We start from the raw sequence: 13,543 nt of genomic DNA, 5'->3' as shown, positions 1-13,543 counted from the left end.
CAATACTTGCTGGTAATTATGCTGAATGTGTTAGTGGAGGGAAATCACTTTTTAACATTATGACTTCGTGGCTTTTCTCCTTAGAAATTGCAGAAATCAGGGGAGGACAGGACTATGACATGAGTTTTTTCATTTCTTTTTTACTCCAAACACTAGCAGGGACTGCCAAAAGTAATATTCTGTTACATTACCTAAATCACCTTTTTTTTTTTCCTTTTTCCTTTTTGAAAACACTTTTAGGTACAGAATATTCATGGTAGAGTAAATAATACACATTAAATATGTCCATGCAGTTTATATAGTAGCTTAGTGTTCACCATGTGGCACTTTAGGCTGGGAAGCCTGTGCTCTTACGAATGTTTCCTTGAACGATTATTGGTATTATGCAAATATATCAGTTCTGATATTGCAGCATGCCATTGAGACTGCTGTTTCCAAGCCAGTGTAGTACACTTTACTAAACCTAAGTGTGTTTTATTGCAATGGAATGTAGTTTGTTCTACACATGCTAGAGGAAAACAGTGATGCAATCTTTGCAGAGTAAATGCTGTATTCTATATAATGTGCTTTTTGTAAAACAATGTAAAAAATACCGTGCCATTTCAGTAGTGGCATGTGCTGGAATCAGTTATTTTACATGTAAATGCTGAGTTTTGTGTACAATGATTGAACTTTGATAGTGAGCTCATGACATGAGGTTGTTTTAGTGTTCTTTTTGTATTAAGTTATTGCATGCCTCTTTATTTTGAACGGCCGTAATGGAGTCAGAGTTACAACTGGAGAAAAGTATGGAATAATGATATGAATACTTTGGTCAGATTCTACTACAGTGAAAGTGTAGGAGACATGAGCAGACTGACTTAAATAGGCATGGTAATTCAGAAAATACAGAACTGACTCAATTTCAGGTTGAGTTTTACAGGATATATACGTGTCTTAGTTTTTTTTAAAATCTTATACAGCAAAGTATATGCCTTTAGAGAAGTAGGCTATATTGCTTAAACAAATAGAGAGTACTTAGAAAGGCTTTTCATTGAAAAAATAATCTTTATTCCTTATAAGCACTTCTAAAAGTTGGTTTTCATTGAGGCAAATTAAAGAATGTAGTAAATGTCTTCCTGATCACTTAATAATTGTTTGTAAGATGACATAAGAAAAAGCTATTAGTTAGTCAATAAATTGACAAAATAGAGTGATGAATGTATAATAGGAAAATATTGTGTTAGAAGAATCCTCACAATATTAACATAAATAGATTTTAATTTCTTTGTAAGACTCTCAGTTGGATTCTCTGTTGCTGTGAAACAGTAGGATGATGTTAAAAAGGAATATTTTAGATTTGGATTTAAGAAAACTGACTGTCTTCTCCTTCTCCTTTTCTTTTTCTACACCTGATCTTTTTTGTTGTTGTTGTTAGAGCACCATGTAATGGCTGTTACCAAGGAGGGAAAAAAGCTTGAAATTAAATTCCTGTTTTGTTGTTGTTAAAGATTTTGGTTTTTCTAATTGCAAAAATAGGTAATACCTTGAGTAATTATGATCTGGAAAAGCTGCAAAAGTTCTATCTGAATGCTCTTGATGGCATTAGTATTGTATGACAGCACAGAATTACTCTTGTCAGAAAAAAAATACTTCTTTGTACAGTTGTTCTCAGATTTAATTTACTTATTTTTTGCTTTTTCTCCTTAATTGTGGCTTTTTCTTCTTTCTTTCTTTTTATTTTTATTTTCTTCTATTTTTTTAGCAACTACCTCCCATGCCTCTAACACAGTGTCCCTAAAATGTGTGCAGTCTGCCTATTTCCAACCCACTGTTGGGATCCCTTAGCGTAGGTCGTTGTGCCTGGATGGAGCCGGAGTGACTCAAGCCCGACGTAATCCTGGTGCTCTGCATTTAGATGTTTGTAGCACAGAAGTGGGTCCACTTCATCAGGTAGTCTCTCTTTCCACAACCTAGGGATCTATCAAGTTTGGTACCTCATAAACCACGTGAATGTTCCTTTGACCCACTTGAGATCTAAATGACTGTAAATTTGTTGTAATATATTTGAAGTGCCAAAGGTTATGTGCAAAGTTACGGTACATTTACTGTTGGAAGTTAAGTTTTGCACTCAATTAGATTTTAATTTCCTAATTACACCAAGATGTATTTCAGTTATTCAGTATTTCCATAAAAGTTCTTAAACATTTTCAAATGTTTGGCCGAAGCAAGTGGTTTTCTCATGTTGTTAATGGGGAAGTGTTGTGCAATTGTTTTGAATTCCAGAGTCATTTTCAAACTAACTGGTTTGAGACCATCTGTAGCATCTACACTGATTGAATCATACACACCAATGGGGTTTAACAAGTAAACTAACCAGAGAATACACTCCAATGACTTTTCACTTGCAAGCCAACTTATAATTATTAAAATGAAACTCGACTATATTTAGCACCTCTGAAATCACTCCTTTTAGAATGTAAATGTAGAATATCAAACTGCATAATTGACTAAAAGCAGATCATTTGACATATTTGCATACCACGAACGATAAGCAGATTAAAGGTAGCGAAAAGATCAATTTTTGTGCATTAGGGAGGAAATTTAGTGAAGCTTTGAATGCACTATCTAGTCTTTATCTGATCTGTAAGTGAATAAAAGCACCTTTTGTTTCTAAGAGTGTATCAAGAGAGGGGAGAACGACAAATGCCGTTTGGGAAAAGGTAAAGTTACTGCTAGAGGCAGAATGGGACATTTACAACTATGAAAATATTTTTCTGGAGTTCCTGTAGCTAAAGATAGAGGCTTCTTTTGGAACAGTTCTGGAAAGATTACCTGCATGTCATTTTCCGCTTAGAAAGTTCTAGCATTTTTCAATATTTTGATATTATTTTTGAAAAGCATCTTCACACCACATGTATTTTTCTGAACCATACAGCTCTCAAATGAAAACATTCCATACACTGTAATTTATATGTTGAAAACAAAGAAAGTGCTGTTTCTCCCATAGGATAAAAATCATAAACGTTCTTGCAGATCATTTAAAAACCATAATAATTTGCCACTCATGGTCAGTCTTTCTTGCCCTTTAAAATGTTGGGATGAAAATTTGGACAGGTCCACATTATTTTGAGTTTTTTCTCTCAAAAATTAGCATTAGAGTTCATCCATGGGCACGCTATACTTTGAAATTATCCTGTGAAACACCTCTGCTCATAGCTATGTTGCTTCACTTTAAAGAACCAATACTACAGCCATACTTTAAAGTTGTAAGTACCAAGTTGAAGCTTTCTGCCATTCAAGAAGGATGTTTAATATTTATATATGTTACCTCTTGCTGCTGTATTTTACGTTTAGCTTGGTTTTCCACCTACTAATGAATGTAGCATTCTCCCTAGATTATACATAACTACATTTATTGCTGTTGGCTCTGTATCAAGAACTATTTGTAATTTTCCAGCTGTGAAAATGTTGCCTTGCGTTAAGAAAGGTTTCATGATTTGGGGACCTAATGAAACTTGTGCTCACTAGGTACTAGTCTGCATTTCTTTCTGTACAGGATGCCCTTTCTTAGATGCATCTTAAACAGAACGTCTGTCTTAAATATATTTACTGCTGCACTGGAGGTTTATTTACACTTCCAGCTTTAAAGAAAAGTTACTGTCCTATATGAAGTATGTAAAGCTCATGCTTTTTTGCTCTTTTTGTATCCATTACTGTTGTAGATACGATAGAGGCGTTAGCCGTGGGCTTTTAAAATGGTGATATTTAAAGCATGTTGACTAACTTCCTCTCTTTGAAGTCTGTGGTGAAGGATTATAGCGCTGCTGAGTTGATGATGCTAGATTTAAGGGTCTGTCAGCACTTTCGGTATGAAACCCTATTTTCAGGGATTTATGACTTATAAATGTAGATACAGTCACTGGAAGTATTTAATATGCAATAGGTAGCACTTTAATCTGTTTATGAAGAGTTTTGCAATTTGTTTCTGTGGAAAAAGTCATGTTCTCCTGAAGCGTGGTGGGCATTTGCTTTATCTTTTCATCGTTCGTACGCTGAAGAAGCCACTGTACATTACAAATGGTAGAGCCATTCCTATTCATCTTAGAAGCTTCCAGATGTCTTGTATTACAGTGTACTATAAAAAGCTGAAGATCCAGGTTATATAGGAAGTCTGTAAAAGATACGAACATTACTTATAACTTAAGGGTTGATTTCTGTCTCGTGCAATCAATGGTAATTTGTCTACACTTAAGAATGGTACAGAATCACTATATGCACATGTGAGAACTATAAACTTAGACTGCATGAAAAACTCTATTTTTGTTTCATTATTGCAACTTCGACTCCTTTAATTTTATTAAAAAGTTATCTTAATCCTTTAATTTCTGTTCATTAAATGAAATATTGCATGTCTAACACTAATAAAGCACCACGATGCACTACCGTATTTCTGGAATTGTGATATTCATCTGTGTTAATGCAAAGGATGTAACTCCTAAGCTCTGCTTAAGTGTGTGTTTGTAAGAGCCACGCTGCTGAGGCTCAGCCCAGAGAGAGCTGTCTCCTTAAGGACAGCTCTAAATGAATATCCCAGCTGTTCACCAGGTACCCGGTGAGGGAAATCTCTTCAGTAGTATCCAAAACAGAATTAGTGAAAAAAAAAACTTGGCATGTTCTCAACTGTGCTAATATGTATGTCTCTTTTTAATTATTATTATTTTAATATGACATCTGCAGTCCCTTTACATACACTGTTCCTCTGATACTGTGGGCAGGTAAATACTCCCAGGAGATCTGTGGCGTTTCAGGGCAGAACTGCATTTAGCATGAGCACAAGCACTGCCAATTTTGATATGGAAAACATGGTGATTATTTTTTTTTCATCCTTGACAGAATAAAAACCAGCCAGAATGACAAAAATTGGAGCCTTCCCCCCCATCTCCCTGCCCTATAGGTATTTTTTTCAGTGCTCCCAGAAGATTTTCAACAGTTTTTCTCAGGAAGAAAAAAAAATGCTTTTGCCTTGTCTTTTCCTGTCCCTTCAGGGAGCAAGACAGGGAAGTTTGTCCCCTGACAATAGTAGGTTTTCGGGGTGTTAGGGATATGAAGAGTGGTCCTGGCTCAGGAGAAGAACATTGTGAGTCATTCACCCAGTTACTTGGAGCCTGGAATTTCACTGGGGTGCAATTCCTTTCCTTGCAGTTAACTTCCTCTGTGACTAAGTCCTTTGCCATGCAACTGTGGACTCGAGAGGTTTAGAAAGACTTCTTCTCTTCAAGGTATCCATGAAATGTGGTGGTTATGGAAGCAGTAGTTGATTTTTGAGATGTATGTCTACTTACACATGCTCTGCTACGCAGGTCTCCATCAGCTTTCACCCCACGTCTCACTGACTCTGCAACTCTCCTGATGGGTGAGTAGATGAAGAATGGAGGCGGAGGAGGAAGGCAGGTTTCTGAAAGCACCATGCTGCATTTTAAATACCAGTTTCCATCTGTAATTCACATCTGGTAATTAATCTCAGCTCCTCTGCCCATTTGAAAATAGAGCCAGTGCAATTTCCCTACCTCAGAGGCATAATGTTTGTTAGTTGATACCAACCGTAATTCTGTTGACACTGTTAAGAGCCCAGCTTGATTAAATAGCTTCCAGTTTCCCCAGCATGGAGTTGTTTTTTTGAGTTTTCATTATTTAACGTCTCAATGTCCTAATAAAGGGTTTCAAGGATATTTTAAATTTATTTGAGCAGTTAAAGATCGATCAAAAAATTTGAGATGTAATCATTAAAGACAAATCTTTCTCCAGTTACATTTATTAGAGTTAATTCTTTATGGACCCATACAGAGTAAAAATCAGGATTTCATTTCCACATTTTATTTGTTTTTATGGGTGTGCTGTACAAGCTCTGGCTGCAGCTCACTCATCCTTTTGTGTAACCCAGAGCAAGACCAGCTACTCTGCATTACTAAATTAAATGCTGGATTCTTTTGTTGGATTATTTTGTATTGGTGCTGTTTTAGGAGAGAGAGAGGAATAAGACTATCTGCTGAAGGAAGCTGTTTTCTCTGTACTGCTTTACTGGCTAATGATGACAGCAGGTTACCATGCCAAGTACAGCCCAGTTTGAAAATGGTGTGGCATTGCCTGTGTAATATTTATATAAATCAGTACATTCAGTGCTGGAAGCCAGGGGCTATTACATGGAGATTATCACAGTGTATTTACAATGTCTTTTTACAACATTTAGCAACATAGGTCAGTCTTTGATAAGCAGATGGTATTTAGGGCAGAAAAAGTACCACCATGGCTAAACACCGACATGTTTGAACTCTTAAAGTGAGCAGCTTAAAAGGTTTTGGGGATATGCAGCATTTAAATGAAGCCAAGTACTGCAAAGTAGAAAAGCTGCTTGGATGGTCTCTTATTTCAGCCTTAACTGTATCTGCTGTGAGACATAGAGGGAAGGCGTAAAAGTAACACTGTAGAGATTCCAGTGCTGGCACCCAAGTAGAAAAACCACCAACAAAAAGTTAACAGGACTGAGATTCAGATTTTAAGGGATCTATTTGCCCAGCACGTGCAAGATTCTTTTTATAATAGGAAAAGTTAACACAGCATCCTTCACTAGCAGGATCTGTGTCCGGGTGAAAAAAAAGGAGGAATTTAACAGTGTCCCTCTGACACTAGTATTAACTTCAGGGATTGAAAACGACCCGTTTTTCCCAGGAAAGTTAGGAGATGTCTGAGGATATTCAGTGTACGCAGCATGTGGCCGGCCAGATTGCCTCTGGTGTTACTTGAAGTAGGTGTCTGGCTCGAGGGCTCGGAGGGGTCTAACAAATAAACCACCAAAATGTGTCATATCACCTCCTTCTCTAAATGATTCATTCGGGTGATGAATGTCTCCTTCTCCGATAACTTGCTGCTTACATTATGAATTCCTTGAAAATTGACTCCCTGGGACATCTTTACAGGAGACATCAAGGGTTTCCATTTAAATTTAATGAATATTATGTAGTTTGCCAAGGACTTCTACAATGCATTAAGAAAATCTGCCTCTCTGAGGCCAGAGCTTTGTCAAAATAACGGCAGCTTGATGGCATCCCTTACAAGCAGCTGCTGACTCTCCAGAAATGAGTATTTTCTATTTCCCAATAAAATGTTTTCCCTATTAAAGCAGCTCATTTCATTAAATTTGTAATTAACAGTTTAAATATGCTTATATTTTGAGCAAAATGCAGGATGTCAGGGTTTGAGAGAGAAGTCTTGCCTGGTGCATAGCAATTGCATTTGGATAAGCATTTTTCAATACGCTATTTTTAGGGCTGGTTTACGTCCTATTTTAAACTAAATCATTAAATGTGCCTAGGAAGAAGCAATGTGCTCATGCAATTTATAGTTTTAATTAATTTATGGATACATTCTCTGATACTTTACAGTTATGATTCAACCACAGTTACGTACTTCACATTGTAAGGTAATACTGTGAGAGCCCAAGTGATTCTCTTCTAAAAATACAGAGAGCCAACGTAACCAATACACTTTTCAGTAGTGTAGAAGTTAAAAATGAGCTCTGGGGGAATTACATTTTTCCTAAAAAAAATTGTACAGAGCTTTGTGTTGAACGGCAGTGTGGCCAGACTCGGGCACGCAGCCTCAAGCACTCCTTTGATCCAGCAGGCTAGCCTCAAACTTGCTTTTATTTCTTTGCAACTGGAGGACAAGAGACCAAGAATTGGTTTACAGCAGGTGCTGGGTACTGCTCTTATGGGCCAAGGGAAAAAGATGCTTGGTGAGATTCAGTTTTGACATTTGTGTGTGTGTGTGTGAATTACATTGAGTGCAAACACCAGGCCTTTGTGTTTCCAGCATCAGACATAGAAAACTTCCTATTTCCTATATTGGCATGTTTAAAAACTTGTATAAATAACATTGTTATTTTTAAGGGACAGATTATTGTTTGCTTACAATACGTGTAACAGTTCCCTTGATGAACGTTACTGCTGATGGAGACCCTCTTCTAATTGTCCTCCTCATAACCTACACACAGAGTGCTGTGAAGTAGAGTGAATTTTAAGTTGAGAGTAAATGAAAGGATCATCCACCAACAGCAAGGGGAAATAAAATAATCCTAATTAAAAGCAAAAGTATTGTGTGATCTGACTTAAGTTTCAGTTGGTGGATACTGAAATGTATTTTTTGGGGAAAGTATTTTTATTATAACTGTCCAGTATAATTGCTCTGGGAAAAAACTTCCTCCTTCAGGTTTGATGGTACAAAGTAGTTCTTTATAAACCAAATACTAAATTAAGGACTTGTGCTTAACCTTTGTTTTCAGAGAGTTGAAGCAGCATTTTCTTGCTGGAGTTGATCATGGCAGAGTTATATTTATTATTCTTTTATCTGTTTCAGGATTTTCTGTGTAGTTTTCAGTTCTGAACATTTCACCACCGTCTATTTAGAGCATTAGTTAAAACTTGTTCCAGTTCTCTTCATTCTTACGCACGCTGATGTGCTAAACTACTCCAGAAACCAGCTCAGCTCTCACCATATTTGGAGGCTGTTCCTCTTCTTTGCTCTTGGACTGTTTTGGATGGGGACTTCACATCTAAAGTAACAAATGAAATATGTGACAAGAGCTGACTGCCAAAACTGGGATCAAAGGAAGTTTCTGAAGGGCTCGTTGGAAAACTCTTCAACTTTTGAAGGGTAACTCGAAGCTACAGGCTAAATAGAGCAAAAGATGGTGAAATAAACCTCAAGGTGGGAACAGAGTTCTTGGGATGGGATGGGGGGGGGGGGGGCTGTCCCTAAAAGTAAAGGGAAACAAATAAGCAGATGAATTTCCAAATCCATATCAGGACGGGATGGTTAGGGTTTTCTTCATCTGCAAGCCTACGAAGCTTGGTGGTTCCTATTTAGGCTTGCTACACACAAGTGTGTTAGCAAAAGAGCATTCAAAAGAAAAGGTAGCGTTTGTTGTTCTTGTCCTGTGGGACATCATCAACTCGTCTGAAAAGCTGCCAACTTTGGAGTTGGTTTCAGTTAAATCCATTCAGCATTTTTCTCATCTAATGTCAAAAGATGAGAACATTCAGCTTCGATTCATTCACTACAGCCAGTTCATCTGAACAAAGAGGAAACTGCATTTTCCCCCGTATCCACCTAAGAAACACGTAGACTTAAGGCAGCTGCTGTAACAGTCAGTAGAGAGCTGTACTTTGTGCTTGAATATGTGTGCCTGAAACAAGCTAGCACTGAAGAAAAGAAAGTTCTTTGTGGAAAACCTAACCAAAAGCCCTTCCATAATCAATCACTGTATCAAAGTCACAGTATTTTAAGGTGATCACAAATAAAGAAGTAGGAGAGAAACATTTTGGTGATGATGGTCCTTAGCAATTGGGAGTAAAAAGTGACCTGTTAATTTTAGAAGGAGAGGAAGACACTTTTTAGGTAGTGACTGCAGTGGAGATGGAAGCAATGCTAATGTGTAAGGTAACTGTAGAAGTGAACGGCATCTCACTCAGAATATAAAAGGCTGAAGAATGAGTTTGGTGAGTTTGCCTGTGGTAGGCATGAGAAGCTGTAACTGGTTCCTTACAGGAGGCGATAACTGGCTAGCTACAGTAAGCATCACACTTCAGGAGTGTGCTAGATGCTGTGAACACAAATAGCAACATTTCTCAGACTTTTCCTAGTACCTGGGAGAAAGTACACATTTTTTTTCTCCCCCCAAAAAATAAATTGCTTGAATTAAAAGCCTCTGAATTTATTCATTCATTTATGTATGTATTTATTTATTTATTGCCCACAGGACAATTAGCAGATACACAAAATGTTGCATCCTTCATGGCTTTATTTGATTCCTCCTTTGACTTGTCTTTGAAAGGAAAGTTAATGGATTTTAGTCTGCAAAAGGCTAATGGAGTCAATGCTTTGTTCAAAGGCTGGCATGTAAATAAGGAGAGCTGCAGTTTTAAAGGGGAGACATTAAGCTAGTAGAGTTATTTTTACAAAGTCTTTCAGTGCAGTGGTGGTCTGGCCACAGCACTTGTTGCTGTGACCTGGAAAGCATCCTTCCCTAAATAAATCCCCATCCAAAGCAGCTGTCATTCTAGCTTGGGAAGAGTTGCTGGCATAATGCTGGCCAGTTGGAATAACCCCTCACTGAAATAATCCCAAATACAGAGTGATTATGTTTCAGGAGTATTTTAGAAGACAGTGTCGTGTCTCTAAGGGCAATTAAAAAGACACTGAGGGATAAGATTATCACTTATTACAAATTTTCCAGGATTTCTTTTCTTCCTCCTTGCTAACCTAGGAGTGGTCCTTGCACAGCCAAGTCAGTGCCTGAAAACCTTTGAGCAGGTTGGTTGCAGCCCTCATCTCTTGCACAGTAGCAGATCTCAGCCTGCCGTTGGGATTGTTGTTATCCCTTCGCTGCGGTACCCGGTGGAAGCACCACATATGCTATCAGACTGTGTATCTCAACTGCTGGATATTAATTATTTAGACCGTTGGAAAACACAACCTCCTCCGCTTCCCACAGGTATAAAATGTGTTTATTTTAGATGTGGCCCTGGAGTTTACACTGTCTGTGGCTGCCCGTGAGAGAGGCTGGCGGCGCGTCTGCTGAAATAACCTGAATCTCCTGCTCTCAGACCACATCTCTTGAGCAACAAAACTCAGGAGACTCACCCTTGTTTAAAACTTTTCATATTTATGTTTGTGGAGGGTTTTTTATGGTCCCTCGACATTAAGTAGAAAGGTGTGGAATTCTCAATAAGTGTAATTTTTAGTTGATATATTTTTTGCTTCGACATTAATGCCAAAATTTGGCATTATATGAGGACAAAATTATCTTAAATGGCTGTTAAATTTCAATATTGGCAGTTATTCCCACTTTGCAGTGGTTTTGATGTCTATCTTAGATCCAGGGCAGTGGACCCTTACGAAACCTGTTTTCAAAGCAGCTATTAGAGGAAAAATTAGGACTGGATATAAATCTTAGTACCTAGGAAGGAAATATTTGGGTTTGCCTTGTGGTAAAGTTACAGAAAAAATAATGTGTTCGTTGCCCAGGATTTTTGTGAGATGGCAGTAGCATCGGCCTGTTTCTTTCTGAGACCTTTTCTTCCTCTAACACACAGCTAAGCAGTTGAAGACATTGATTCACAGTTTCAGTGCTGAATATAAGCTTTTTTTCTTCAGCTGTTAAAATCCTCTCTCACATTTTGGTGCACCTTTATTTTCAATTTGGCTTCAAATCAGTCCAGAGCATGGACTCTAGCAACTGGTATAAAATTCATTGCAGAACAATAAAACAAATGCTATAGTGCCTGAGCATGTTCTATTTTCTTTACTAATATAATTGCTCATTGAACGTATTTTCCAGAAACACTTCTCTATATTTAAGTATGTATCTGAATAACCACACTTTTAAATTCAGGAGTCAAGTAGCTACTTTGTATGCTGCGCTTATCTTAAATGGAGTTTGATTTAAAACATTTATCTTCCCCAGTATCATCTCCCATGTCAAAGCACATTTCAATCGTGCTCTGTTCCTCATATCGCTTGTGCTTAGAATGGTATCTTGAGTACTGAAAAGTTTGAGGAGCGCTCTGTTATGTGCCCGCTCGGTAGTTGTGAGCTGCTCTGCCATTGTTTTGAGTATCACTGAAGCTGAGAAGGAGAAGCTGTGGCAAAGTAAACTTTTAAAAATTAAAGCCAAGGGCAGACTCTAGGGTTGGCAACACTAGACGACTGCAATTTAAGATGCGCCCAATTATGCAAAATCACGTGTTGAGTTACAGCCTCGAGTCTCTGTTGGGGTCTGTGAGGCTGCCTAGGTAAAAATATGAGAGGAATTTCAGGAGGGATTTCTTTTCTTTCTGCCTTAATCTTGACAGGGAGTGATGCGATTCTGGAAGTTATCTTGTCATTTTTAGATCAGTAACTCAAAAGGAAAGCCCTTACTCCAGGAACATGTAGTAGGTGCATCACTTCAGTGAAGGCAGCAGAACCAGGATGAAACATAGAGACTCAGAGGCATTTGGTATCTTGTGTTTTATTGATGTGCAGAGGTAGAAGACTTGGGCAACACCTCTGAATCTAGAAATAAATCAGTCAAGGGACAGCAAGTGATCCATTAAGGCAGAGCAGATTTTACTGATATTATTAATATTTAAGTTAAAAAACTTTTTTTTTTTCCCTAAGATTTTAAATGCTTAGTTTAGCATTTCCTTCAGACTATTGGAAAGCACAAGCACGCAATAGTGCCAAACAGTGGCTCCCAGAAAGGCTGGAATGAAGAGGTCAGGCTCAGTTTAGTTGGATGATTTATGCAGAAGGTAGGAAAATTAATTTAAAAAAAAAAAAAGAAACCCACCTACATTACTTCTTTTTTTTCTGGGTGAAAAGAAAACACCATGTGATACGCTTTTAAAGTACTTATCCCCAAGCCAAAACACTGTTGAGATATTTTGTAGTCTTCCTACTTCAGAAAACATCAAAACTTACCACCATTACAGTTGCCTGACTTCTGTGAGCATCTGAGGTATATGGTTTCATAATTTGGATCACTTGTATGAAAGCATTCTTAATAAGAGAAACAGACGGATTATGTTCAATAAAAACAGAAACACAGTGCTGAATATGTTTAAACAAGTTTTTGCATTGACAAACAAAACTACTGGGTACTTTTTTCTATCACGCAGACATAAAAAAAGTCATCAGTACTTACTAAAGAATTTATGCAGTGCTCAGGGCAAGTTACAGCTGGATCCTCTTACAAACCTCAATCTTTTCTAATAAATGACTCATAAAACTATTGTAGCTATGAAGCTTTTCAGAAAATTTATATAATTAAAGGGGATCTTCACCATTTCAACAAAGGTTAAGTTATTGTAAATATCTTCCTGTAATAGGAGGGGGAAAAAAAAACACACATTGGTTTTGCAAAGCATTTCTTTCAAGCAGCCCAGAAATTGAGTTCCTGAACTGACAATTTTACTACAGTCATTGTACAAATGCTTTTGACTGAGTGATGCTTCCTACTAGGCATGGCTAAGGCACCTGGAAGGAGAGTCTTCTGCATCTCTTTGTGTAATTAGCCAAGTGTATGGGAATTTGCTGTCCAATTAAATCTGTAACAGTTCTACTGAGCCAAACTGCCTTTTATTTTCTTATGCAAGGAAAGCATATGTATTTGTAAATATTCCTCAAATTCCACTGAGTCATTGACAAAGGAAGTGAATTCTAAAGCCTAACTACTTCTGTCACCCCCCAGGACTTGCACTCATCCTTTGATGTTGTGTAGCACTGGAGACATCGCTCCTGCCTTCCCCAGCTTGCAGGTGAAACCCTGTTTTAAGGTCTTCATCCCATGAGTAGCTTTTCCTTCCCCCCCAGGATCTGCCATGTCAAGTGCACTTACCTCTGCTGCCTGCTCAGCTGTCAATATCCACGTGGAGTCAGGAGACCGTCTGTCAAGGCATTAGGAAAAGCCACTGAGAAGATAGTGACACACCCTCAGAGAGAAAAGGTTGAATTTAAACACCTA

This window comes from Gallinula chloropus, assembly GCF_964237585.1.
Source record: "Gallinula chloropus genome assembly, chromosome: 5".
Taxonomy (NCBI): Eukaryota; Metazoa; Chordata; class Aves; order Gruiformes; family Rallidae; genus Gallinula; species Gallinula chloropus.
Note: the sequence above shows the minus strand (reverse complement) of the source record.